The 13,497-nt window shown below is 41.5% G+C and overlaps 1 protein-coding gene across 13 annotated transcripts in view; it reads left to right on the top strand.

The window, feature by feature from the left end:
- Positions 1-13,497, top strand: part of APBB2 (amyloid beta precursor protein binding family B member 2) — a 324,770-nt gene that overhangs the window by 90,218 nt on the left and 221,055 nt on the right. For 12 of the 13 annotated variants that reach the window (XM_036417779.2, XM_036417852.2, XM_036417754.2 and 9 more), the window contains exon 3: positions 12,813-12,918. The exons of the other annotated variant lie outside the window; for it this stretch is intronic. The gene's annotated coding sequence lies outside the window, so the exon portion shown is untranslated. The remainder of the gene's footprint in view (positions 1-12,812; positions 12,919-13,497) is intronic. 13 annotated transcript variants of the gene reach the window in all.

The raw sequence follows: 13,497 nt of genomic DNA on the forward strand, positions 1-13,497 counted from the left end.
GAGCGCTGAATTAGCCCCTCTCTCTGTGAAATCAGGAGCTTTATATTTCATACCAGGGGGCCAAGGAGAATTTTTTTTTTTTTTTTTTAAGATTTGGTCTTTTAAAAATATTTGACTTTCCACCCTGGCTGGTTTGGCTCAATGGACAGCGTTGGCCTGCGGACTGAGGGGTCCTGGGTTTGATTCCAGTCAAGGGCACATGCCTGGATTGCAGGCTCGATCCCCAGTCGGGGGGCATGCAGGAGGCATCTGATCAATGATTCTCTCTCATCATTGACATTTCTCCCTCTCTTCCTCTCTTCCTCTCTGAAACCAATGAAAATCTTAAAAAAGAAAACTGACTTTCCGTCTGATTTAGCTTCTGAGAATCAAAGGTTCTCTTAACAAAATGGTCACAGTGGCCAGTAAGTTCACAGAAAGAGAAACACCGATTTTAGGGAGAGGGTGGTCAGGAACTCAAGCGAAATGGACGGTCAGACCCATTTTCCTCTCCCTGTTTTCTGGAATCTGATGTAAATCAGGACCCGGGGCACATTTCCCACGTGTTCTTGGCCCCAGATTGGAAGCCGAGCTGAGGACTCAGGAGGAAAACAGAACACTTTATCTTTCCTGTTTATGGTGATCAGCCATGTTGTAAAACAGAGCCATAATTTATTGTGCTTCAAGGTCAAGGAAAAGCAGTCACCTTGAACTTGCCATTCGTTTTCTGGAAGCAGAACAGGGTATATTTTTGTTTCACAGCTTCCGTCGACGGGTAAGCTTTGTGGCACAGGATCATTCATGCATTCACGTGGGCATGGGCCGTGTGGTTTGGGGAGGACCCCACATCTTAAGCATTAAAATGTTTTTAAAGCCAGAACCCAAGCAAAAGACCATGTATTACTTTTTGTTTTCTTTTTTTACTGTCATGCTTCTTAAATCTCTTTGAATTTAAAATTCCAGCTAAGATAGTAAGCCACTTAAGCTTTGGGGCACTGAGAAGATGATGGTGGTCTTCCCTCTCTCCTGCCCCATCATCTATCAACAATATAATTAAAAATAAAAACAACACTGACTTTCAATAAAATACATGTAAGGAATTCTAAGTAAACTCAGATTTCCCCCAGGGAAACGACGACTTTGGTACTAGTTTTGAAATCTCACGTGATCACACTTGAATCATCAGCATATGCTTACCTGTCTGGAGTGGTCTGGCGCTCGACTCTCAGAATTCCACAGAGATAGGATCACACGTTTCCAGTGGAGCCAAAGGTCCAGCGTGTGTAAACCTCAAAGCTTTGAAAGCACTTCCTTAAAGCTACTCTGTATGTAGACACACACAAGATATTTTCAGTTCTTTGTATAGATGAGCTTTCCAGACACTGAGTTCAATCCTCGCAGGTAGATTCACAGTGCGTTTCTTAATATTTCTTTAAGCCCCCAAATCAGTGAGGGCTTGTAGGTGCAATTGTCGTGTGAACACCTGGAGCCTGCGATGGGGAATGCGTACCTGGAAGCTGGAAGAGAGTTGAGTTGGAAAGCAGAGGATGCAGGGCCTGACAATGCCATGGGGCAGCTTGGTTGGGCTCCTTCTTTGTTTTTGGCCTCCATGAGGCCCAGACAGGTATGGCTGGGCAAGTGACTTGAACTGATGCAGGTATTGGAGCGGGTGTGAAATGCCCACCTGCCCGGCCTGCAGCTTCTACCAACGGCAGCATGGCCGTGGCATCCTTTGGCAGGCCACCGAAGGGGAGTTGGGTACCTGGAGAATGTTTTCTTGTAGATGCGCACCCCTCGTTGCCTTTTCCTAATCTCTCCTTGTTATGCTTTGCAATTGGGCCTCTTCTGAGGGTCATTTCCTTCCACCTCTCTTGTAGGTGCTCAGCGAGTGCTGCTTTGATTTACTCTGTCCGACCTTGTGGTGGACCCCAGCCCACCCTGTCTCTGCCGGGAGAACGGCTTTCACTTCGCTTTTAACTTTCCTGCAGTTCTGTTGACCCACATGGAAGAGGTTCAGTGTAGCGCCTGCTTGTTTTGTCTTCTGTCCTTAATTTGGTTTGCCTTTTATTGTATTCCAACTGAACGGATTCTTTCTCTTTCTATGAAGGGAAAGGAACCTGAGAAAAACAATGCTAAGGTCTTGGCTGCTTGTTAAGTGTAACTGCTATTTTATGTTAATCTGCATGTTAAAATGAGCATGCAGGGGGTTGCTAAATCCACCAACCTGTTATCTCCAAAGTCTAATCCTTTTAAATATATTTGTTGCTTAAATAAAGATGTAGGCATGCAGAGTGAAAAGGTCCAACTCTACAGGTTTTTATGCATGCATATGTAGCATTTAACATTTTTATTTCCATCAGCAAGAGTCATTATAGAATCCTAGGGAGTTATAGAAGAGCAGAAAGCAGACACCCGGAGATAACTAGCATTAACAGCCAGTGAATTTATGTCTTGTCATTTTAGTCTGCATGCTCTCTCTCTCTCTCTTTTTTTTTCTTTTTAAATATATATATTTCAGAGAAGAAGGGAGAAGGAAGAGAGATAGAAACATCAATGAGAACCACTGATCAGTTACCTCCTCAGTCCCATTGAGGAGGCATGTGCCCTGACTGGGAATCTAACTGTGACCTCCTGGTTCATAGAGCGCTCAACCACTAAGCCATGCTGGCTGGGCTATATCCCTTTAAATGGGCATAATTTCACTACAACTGTCTAGAACTTTTTGCTACTCATAAGCCTGTCTGTAGATCGCCTGCATTACCACCTCTTGGAAGCTTGTTAGAAATGTGAAATCTTGAGCTCTATCTCAGACATTCTGAATCATAATTTGTATTGAATGATAGCACACATACAATACAAGCTGTAAGCTCTGGAGCGCATATTCCGTGGGCAGCAGGTGAAGTGGATAGGCCAAGACCTGTACTCACTCTTCTTTTCCACTTCCCCTCTGCTCCTCTAGTCCAAAATAATTCCCTCCATATATGGCAAAGATAAAAAAATGAAGTCATACATTTTTGTTAGCAAGGCATAGCACCCCAGTTGAGAAACCCAGCTGTCTCATGCGTACACATTTTATTCATGGAGCATTCATTAAGTGCCTACTCTGTTCCAGGCATACATGGGCTGTCATGCACCCCGCAGTTCAAGCTCGCACATCGGAAACCTATATGACTTTATTGACCAATGTCACCCAATAAATTCGGTGGGAAAAAGGCTTGCCTATACTGCAGTAGAAGCATACAGAGGCCAGGAGGATGGAGCGGTTGGTTCTGTAGGGATGGGGGCTGGAAGTCAGAAAGACAAATGGTCTCTGGGCTGAGTCTTTAAAACTTTTATTTTTATTTTAAATTGACTTTTAGTGAGAGAGAAAGGGAGAGAGAAACATCAATGCGAGATGCATAACATCTATTGGCTACTTCCTCTATGCCCCCACTGTGGACGGAGCTTGCAACCCAGGCATGTGTCCTGACCTGGAATCGAACTGGCAACCTTTTGGTGCACAGGATAATGCCCAACCACTGAGCAACCCTGGCCAAGGCTCTGGGCTGGGTCTTGAAATATGAATCAGTGAACATGAGTTACAAGCTTGGCTCTGGAGAGAGCTCAAAGTTGGATAAACTGGATCCCTTCAGGGAAGGTTTGCTGGATTTTAGGACAGGAGACCGAGTTTAAAACGAATGAATGACAATAAAAAGCCCTTTGGTATTGGGGTAGGGTCTGAATATTAGCTTCACAGCTCGGTGACCTTGAACAAGTTTTTTGCACCTGTCTGAGTAGCCATTTCTTGGGTAAAGTAGGGATAAAATAACAAACTGCTTTGTTTTAAAATGAGGTAACAGAGCAAAGCACTTGCCAGCTTTGGGTACAGAATGAATGCTAGGTGGTGAAGAGATTTTTTAAAAGTGCCGAGTGAGTGCCATAGACAGAAATATTGAGAAAGAACAAAGAAGAGAGAGGTCATTTCTGCCTGGACTCTGAGGGACCTTGTGGCCAGCATGGCTTTAAGGATGTGAAGAGGAAGCGAGGGTGTGAAAAACGGGCCATTGAGAACGGAAGTGAAAGATAAAGCTGCCATTTTGAGACTGGACAGACAAAGGAAAGAGGTGACAGAAATGAGGGATCAGGTTTGTGATGAGGGGGGAGGGAGGACGTTCTGTGTCAGACACACTGAGTTTGGGCAGCCGCTGGAAGCTGTGGGTCTGGGATGTGTGTTTGCTCACATGGCTTGTAGTTCAGGTGCCTGGCCCTACTCTAGGCGTGACCGGAGGTGGGTACGGGATGAAGTCAGGTCACATCTTGCAAAGGGGCGCTTCCTCATTGGAAATGCCCACACCCACCGGGTCTCTCATCAGGATGGGAAACAAGGCAGAACTTTTAAAACCTGACTCTTCTTCACACTGGGCGGAGGAGAACTGAACTTTTCTGTTGCTAATCTTGACCCATGCTTTCCTCTCCTTTGCCTTTCTTTGTCTCTTACAATCTCCTTTTCCCAGCTAATAACCATTAATTGCTGCAGAACAGAAATGAATCAGAAAAAAGATTTTTGAATTCTGAAACAGAAAAAGGTGTTTTTTTTTGAGAAATGGACTGAATGCTGTAACATCAGTGGACTGTATTCCTATTTGTGTCAGTTTCCTTTCAACCATAAGCTCTTTTATGATCTCTCTTTATACAGAACAGATACAGCCTGCAAGTAACCATGGTTACTCATTTTTATGTTAGGGCTACCCTGCCATAGAAGTTGCTAGCATTTTGCCAAGTTTGGTTTGCTTTATCTGTTTCTTTCCCCCTCTCCCCCTCTCCCCCTCTCCCCCTCTCCCCCTCTCCCCCTCTCCCCCTCTTCCCCTCTCCTTCTCTCTCCTTCTCCCTCTCTTTTTCCCTCTCCCTCTCTCCCTCTCTCCTCCCTCTCTCTCCCTCTCTCTCCCCCTCTCCCCTCTCCCTCTCCCTCCCTCTCCCTCCCTCTCTCCCTCCCTCTCCCTCTCTCCCTCTCTCCCTCTCTCCCTCTCTCCCTCTCTCCCTCTCTCCCTCTCTCTCCCTCTCTCTCTCTCTCTCCACACACGCAATTTTTTTTTTTTTTTTGCTGAACCATTTGAATTAGTTGTAGAGATATGACCTTTAGCACAAGAATATTCTTCCACCTAATGGATAATACTATTATCACCTAGAAATATTATCTCACATATAGATAATATTGGAATACCTACTTCCTAAATTATTCCAATAATGTCTTTTCTAACCCCTCTCCTCATCTAAGATACATCAATAGTCGTTTGCTGCATTTTGTCTTTTTCGATTCCTTCCATCTGGAACAGTCACCATGTTTTTGTTTTGTTTGTTTTTGTCATTGCCAGCGCTGATATCTTGGAAGATTCCATGACAGTTGTCTTGTAGAAAACACCACAATCTGGATTTGTTTGTTACTTTATGGTTACATTCAGATTAAGCATTTTGACCAACAGACCACATAGCTCCTATGGAGACACATACATTTAATTGTCCTATAACTGAACTCAAGGTAGCTTTTCTCTTAGGTAAGGGCTAAGTGTCTGCAGGGTGGTCCTCGGAGACTGAGTGTCCTGTCGCACAGCAACCTTTTCCCCTCAGGGCTTTAGCATCCTTCAATGATTCCTGAGTGAATCAATTATTGCCTCACTGGTTGCGAAGTAGGGTTTTCTATTTCTGCTCTTCTTTTGGTGTTTATTAGCTAGTGTGTTTTTTAAAAATATATATTTTTATTGATTTATTACAGAGAGGAAGGGAGAGAGATAGAGAGCTAGAAAAGTCGATGAGAGAGAAACATCGACCAGCTGCCTCTTGCGCACCCCCTACTGGGGATGTGCCGCAACCAATGTACATGCCCCTGACCGGAATCGAACCTGGGACCTTTCAGTCTGCAGACCGACGCTCTACCACTGAGCCAAACCGGTTTCGGCATAGCTAGCGTTTTTTAAATAATGATGAGCTTCCCACTATTCTTGTTTTCACGAATATCTATGAGTAAATGGTTCTTTTTTTTTTTTTTCTTTTCTTTAATATATTTTATTGATTTTTTTACAGTGAGGAACGGAGAGGGATAGAGAGCTAGAAACATCAATGAGAGAGAAACATCAACCAGCTGCCTCCTGCACACTTTCTACCGGGGATGTGCCCGCAACCAATGTACATGCCCTTAACCGGAATCGATCCTGGGACCTTTCAGTCCGCAGGCCAACGCTCTATCCACTGAGTCAAACTGGTTTTGCCTAATGGTTCTTTTTTATTCACTGTGTTCTAATTCATCCATATCGTTTCCTTGTTGGGCAAAGTGATGACCAGCTCCTATCAGTGTCTTTCTGTCTTGTCTGCATGAATAGTTGAGCACTTCCTGCTTTCTGACACAGAAAGATGTTCTAGGCTTATCTTGTACTTTTCTTAGCTCAGGCCTGAACCCAACTATTTCTCCAAAGAGCTAAAATATTTAGAAACCAGAATCTGGGTGAATTTTCCTTAAAAATGCATATAATCTCGAGAAAGTTAAGTCACTCATCATTTAAGCTTCCCCACCCCTGAACTTCTGCTAAAATATTCCCATGGAAGCGTTGTGAGTTTAGAAATTGGAAGGAAAGGACCAGTGAGCAGAGGAGGTCATAGAAAGCGAAGATCTTTGGATTTTGGACCGGAAGTGGCACAGGGATGCAAAAAATGACCTGCGATGGTGCCAAAGACCAATTTAGATTGTGTTGGAATTCTGCCCAGGGAGAGACTAGAGAGCCTGAGAAAACAATTTCTGCTTGTTTTCCAGGTAGGCTTTGAAAACATTGGTTGCCCTTTTTTTTTTTTTTTTTTTTTTTTAATAATATCTGGTAATGCTACGAGACTGTATTCCCCTGAGCTATGCATATGTTAATTCTTGCAGCAATTTAAGAAATACAGGTTTCATACTGAGAGTCTCTCAGTGCTCTACATTTTCAGTCAGTGTGAGGCATGTAGAGATGGGTGTATGGTTCAGCATGCCTTCTTCTAAATATTAAAATTCATGGATTTTCTTTTGAGTACTCATAGTTGAGTATAGGATCTGAGTTTACTTGCTGATTATAGTAGTAATATTTGCTTGCAAATTATTAAAGGTGCCTAGGAGCAGCATTTTAGGCAGCAACTTGTGAGACACAGAAACCAAGAATTCCCAAGTTATTTTCCAAAGTCATCGGCATGCATTTGATAAAATGATAGTCTCTGAGGGGGATTTTGAACTTGAACTGACTGATTTTTCTGGAACTCAATATCTCCTCTGTGATCTATTTTTATATGTAATAGCATAATTAAAATGTTCATTTGCCTATTCTGTTCTTTCAAACAAAAACAAAACAGGATGCCAGTAGCTTTTGTTTTCGTTTGCTTGGGAACCTATGAAAATGCTTAAAAAGACAAAAGCAGATTTGAAACAGAAGGGCTTTGTTTGTGTTTTTTATTTTTTTAATGGAAGTCAGCATTTTTTGAAAGAAAACAAAGAAGCAAATGCTACTACATCTATGCTTTGTGCAGCAGGAATATGGTTATTATTCAGGTGTATACATCTAATGTTTGGGATACTTTGTAATTTTACGAAACAAAACCACATACACACACACACACACACACACACACACACACACACACACACACAGACTCAATCTTCAGTGCATTTTTTGAGAATGGGGAGTCCTAGTAAAGCAGCTGATCTATACAAAACTAGAGGCTTGGTGCATGACATTCATGCACTGAGGGGGGTGTCCCTCAGCCCAGCCTGTGCCCTTTTGAAGTCTGGGAGCCCTCAGGGGATGTATGACTGCTGCTTAGGCCAGCTCCCTACATCCTTAGTGCTGCCATGGAGGTGGGCCGCTGTGCTTGCCAGCCATCAGGCCGGCTTGTAGTTGAGCAGCCCTCCCCCATGCACTGACCACCAGGGGGCAAGTCCTGCATTGAAGTCTGCCCTGTGGTGGTCAGTGTGCGTCATAGCGACCAGTCGTTCCACCATTCAGTTGATTTGCATAGTACCCTTTTATTATATAGGATAGTTACTGGCTGTATGATACGTGAGAAAGTTAAACCAAAAACGGAAATTGACACATCATTTAAATGTGCTGCTAACAAGCACAGGTGAGTGAACTCAGGTGTGTGGGGGCCAGTTTGAGTCTTGAGTACTACCGTGTTTCCCCGAAAATAAGACATCCTCCGAAAATAAGACCTAGCGCATGGAAAGATAAGACATCCCCTGAAAATAAGACCTAGCGAAACTTTGGGAGAAAAAATTAATATAAGACACTACCTTATTTTTGGGGAAACAGGGTATCACCATGCAGTTCTTAAGAGATTTCAGCCTATGGGATTAATGAAATGCGCTCATGACTACAGAGTCACCACTTTTGGCAAATATTTTCAAAGTCAAACTTCGTCGTGGGTGGGGACATTTTAATGTAACTGAGTTCTTTTGGAGATCACAAAGATCAATCTCTCTGTTCTCACTTTCTATTTAAAACTGCCCAAGTGAATACTCATCCCTGTGCCCAAATCCATCACTCCTTATATTTCTTTCATCTTGCTCTTGTTTGAAAGGAGCTTTATCCAGAACATAATTTCTTCATTCAATATAAAGTTTCCTTCAGACATTAAGACAGCTTGTATACAATTATATAATTTTAAAAAATCTTTCATCTGGATTTTCCCAAGCCCATGACTATTTTAGCCAGTAAAAGAAAATTATATTTTGGACTCTAATGGATTGATATACTTTGAACATCCCTGTTGGGGCTGGGAACTGTGAGTTGGAAAATACTTTTAAGGGTACAGCCCTAAAACTAGATCTGTTAATAACTGTCAAGAAAGCTCCTGGTTCTTGTGCTGGCCTTCATTCTATTGTCTGGATTCGTGTGTGAAATTAGAGTGGGGATAAAAAGAGATTTTTCACCAAATGGCTCAGTCTTATTTTTTTTTTAAAGTAACATTTTAAAAAAATATATCTTTTATTTATTTTTTAATATATTTTATTGATATTTTACAGAGAGGAGGAAAGGAGAGAGATAAGAACTAGAAACGTCGATGAGAGAGAAACATTGACCAGCTGCCAATGTACATGCCCTCAACCAATGTACATGCCCTTGACCAGAATCGAACCTGGGACCTTTCAGTCTGCAGACTGATGCTCTACCACTGAGCCAAACCGGTTTCGGCTCAGTCTTATTTTTATATAGCACATTGTTATAATATTTTTTTTTTTATTGGAAAAGTAGATGAGATTATTGTGGAAAATTTGGGTACCATAGGGAGATGCAAATAAAAATTATTCTACTCTAATTCTAATATTTCTAGTAAGCAGCTATTCGCATGTTGACTTATTTTTTTACTTCTAGTATTTTTTTTCTAGATGTAGATACTTTTAAACAAAATTGGTACCATATTGAACATTTTGCCTTATAGTCTGCATTTCCACGAACACTACTTAAAAACATTTTCCCACTTAAATACCTTACAGATTTTAAAAAATCTATTTATCCATTGTTGGATACTTAAAGTTTTCAAATTGTTTGAAATGATATTATAATAGAAAACGTCTTGGTATATATCTTTATGTATAATTTACACTTTTTTAGAAGATAAATTCAGAGTCTTTTCAATATACTAGTTTAAAGTCTGCCTTCCCAGCAATGGTTAAGCCCTCTTAGATGCAAGAATCTATCTTTATAACACCATCATCTTGATCTGTAAAGAATGGTGCAGTAACACCTTATTTATCTAACACCTTTAGGGAACTTCTCTAAATAAAATTTTCACATAACAGAAACTGACCCTTGCCCTAGCCGGATGGAGTGACGGCCTGTGGACCTGGTTCCATTCCTGTCAAGGGTGTGTGCCTTGGTTGCAGGCACATCCCCAGGGGGAGGTGTGCAGGAGGCGGCTGATTGATGTTTCTCATTGAGGTTTCTAATTCTCTATCCTTCTTCCTTCCTCTCTGTAAAAAAGCAATAGATCATATTTTAAAAAAAGAAAAGAAAAGAAAGAAAGAAACCGACTCTTAAGAGTCTGTACTTGGTAATTGTGAACATTGTGAATGAGAATCTTTCTAAAATTGTATTATAGACTGCGTGGCCAGATTATTATGATCTCAGAACGCTTAATAATCTGGCCACTCAGTGTACTTGTATATCAAATGGGTACCAAAAGTATTCTAGACTTTTGCTGAAGATCAACCACCTATTTGCCCTGAGCTTTCTATCAGCCAGTGCAAAGGGGAAAACTGATCAGGTGCACGATTTATAGTATCTTTGATATCAAATAAATGAGGTACTCAAGAGAAGTACACTGAATGGCCAGATTATTGTGCATTCAGAGATCATAATAATCTGGTCACTCAGTGTATATGCTGCTATTACCTTTAACATAATGAAAATATTTGAAAAATCACAATGCAGCCTCTTCTGGTTTAAATCATAAGCAACCTTATACACCAGGGGTGGGAACTTTTTCCTGCCAAGGGCCATTCGGATATTTATAACACCATTCTCGGGCCATAAAAAATTATCAACTTAAAAATCAGTCTGCTAGACCGACTGGCATGGCTCAGGGGTTGAACAACGACCTATGAACCAGGAGATCAATATTCAATTCTGCCGGGACCGGTTTAGCTCAATGGATAGAGCATCGGCTTGGGGACTGAAGGGTCCCCGGTTCGATTCTGGTCAAGGGCATGTACCTTGGTTGCGGGCATATCCCCAGTAGGGGGTGTGCAAGAGGCAACTGATCGATGACTCTCTCTTATCCATGTTTCTAACTCTCTATCTCTCTCCTTTCTTCTCTGTATAAAAATCAATAAAATATATTAAAAAAAAAAAAAAAAAGATTCAATTCTTCCCGGTCAGGGCATATGCCCAGGTTGCAGGCTTGATCCCCAATGTGGGGCATGCAGGAGATGGCTGATCAATGATTCTCTCTCATCACTGATGTTTCTATCTCGCTTCCTCTCCCTTCCTCTCTGAAATCAATTAAAAATATTTTTTTAAAAATCAGCCTACTCTATTTGGTCAAACATGTAATTAACTCACCCCTAATGCCTTGGCAGGCCAGACCAAAGGATTGTGAGGGCTTATACATTCTCCACCCCTGTAAGAAACACTAGTTATGCAGTCATTTCTGCTAAAATGTGATGCACACATTTTTAAAAACCACCATGCTGTGCAAAATCATGCAGTAGAACCCAACCCACAACACTTATAGGATAAATGGGGTCAGGGACATAGTAATCAAAAACCTTAATCAGTGTTTACAGACCAATCTGTTCACTAGCGATACATTAAAAAAAGAAAAAAGGGATAGGAACTGATAAAAAATTGTATCACAATTTTACACGTTTTAGTTGGTTAAGGAATAAATAAATATGGCACTGTACCTTGACAAAGTTCTGACCTTTTCTTATCTGAGGGTTTGGAGGGGGTACAGCCTGTGAGGTATTCTGCAGTGCTGGAAGGAAAGTGACCCAAAATCTGAAGGACAGTTGGGACACCCGATGCGGATGGGTGTGGCTCACAGCGCGCTGGTAGAAACGGAGCCCACTGGTGCACGACTGAGGCATGGACCTTTGCATTCTCTCTCTCCTTACACAGCTGGGTTCCACCTAGGTGCAGCCTTCTGCTGCTACCCAGCGTTGCTTGCAATGAAATGATGCATAAACAAATGTGAAATTCGAGTTATGCTCAGATTGTTTCCTACTGTTATCAGTCTTGGAACGAACACAAGATGTAGCAGAATTGCTTACACTGTGTGGTAATACGGTGATGTGTGGGAGATATTCTGCTGGTGTTAGCCTATGTAGAGTTAATATGTGTAAAACAGAAGAATCTGGCATGGGAGTCAACACTGTGTGTTGGCAGTAACAATGACAATAATAATAATAATAGTAATAATAATAATAATAATAAAAGATGCCTATTGATGTTTCTGGGATTCTGCCTGCTTTTCAGTTGGGACTGCTACTGTAGCAGTTCTTTCTGCCTTCTAATTGACCTATTTCGCAACCTCTTGTGGCTCACAGACGAGTTCATCGCTTCTTCGAATTACATCTAACATAAGGCCCAGAATGGGAGAGCACAGACTTGAGGGTGTGGTTTACCTGTGGCATCTGTTTCACCTAGTCAAACTTTGTAATCTTGTGAATGAGCTGCTATGGGTGCATTTATTCGCAGCATTGTTGGGGAAGTAACTTAGGTTTTAAGTCAGGTTATTATCATGCAGAATTTTTGGATTTTCTGGTGTGTGTGTGGTTTTTTGTTTTTGTTTTTTTTAGAAAAAAGTTAACAGGACTACTCTTGTTCCCACCTGCTGCAGGGAAGGGGGATGCCTAAGGGAATACATCTGAAGGGCATTAAGTCGCTGATGGCTTTCTTTGTTCTTGGTCCAGTCTGTTCAAACTGCCTCCGTGTTTGTGAGATGGGCTCATCTTTGGAAGGTGGTGCAGGCACAAGTGTGGTTTCCTTAGACCTTGCCTCCCCAGTCTCAGTATAATTAGAAGTCCAGATCCTCCCTCAGTTGCTCTTTATGACTCCCTGAAAGGGACATTCTTACCACGAATGGTTGCCAAGAAGCCTCGCTGACTCCTGCCGTAGTAACTTTAATAAGACAACAGATCAAAATGCTGTCCAGATTGAGCAAGCCTCGTTAGTGTCGTTCTGAAAGAAAGGTAGCTCACAAAACTCATCATTTAGCTATTCGGTGAAATCGGTACTTGAATTATGCAGAGAGGATGTGAAGAGCAATGGGATGTTTTGATTTTTAATTTCTAACCTGACTTTGAATTTTAACCATTTTTGTCTCTACCCAATTTTTAGACACACCTGGGCTGCCTGACCTCACTGAGCGATTGCTGTTAATTCACAAGACGTTGTGGGAGAAGGGAACTTGCCTTTTGAGCTTTGTACCAAAGATCGGGGAAAAGTAAGTCATTTTCTAACTTGCTTTAAAAAAAAAAAAAATTCTGATCTACTTCTCTGAGAGAGTTAACCGTGTGTCTGTGGCCTTTCTGCGTTCCGTCTGTCCTGGCTGTGTACATTTTATGTACTCTTATGGATTTGAAACATGGGAAGGGACTCAGGAGACCTTTTCAAAGAAAACCTTCTAAAGAGATTTGGATGACTCTGCATTGTGCCATTTCTTTTGGGTTTCAAAAACTAAGTCCTCAAGGTTGTAATAAGGCCTTTTATTCGATGTGCAGTAGATGAATTAAACTTTAAAAAAAAATAAGGGGATACAATGTGATGTGACAGAAAAATGAGTCCAGTTTTTTGAGCTTCAGGTATTTTAGACTTTTATATGGGCTCTTTGCTTCTGAATTTTTGCAATAAGAATGAAATCCACATGATTCTTTTCTTGTTTGGAAAGGAAAACAAAATGTAGAGTCACGTGTTCAATAAGTCCTTCATGCAGCCTTTTATTGGAAGATTTGGTACACCTGCCGGTTGGTTTTATTATTTTATACCTTTTTGAGGTACTTTGAGATATGCTAATTGAGACGCC

Source organism: Pipistrellus kuhlii, unplaced genomic scaffold, assembly GCF_014108245.1.
Source record: "Pipistrellus kuhlii isolate mPipKuh1 unplaced genomic scaffold, mPipKuh1.p scaffold_m20_p_1, whole genome shotgun sequence".
Lineage (NCBI taxonomy): Eukaryota > Metazoa > Chordata > Mammalia > Chiroptera > Vespertilionidae > Pipistrellus > Pipistrellus kuhlii.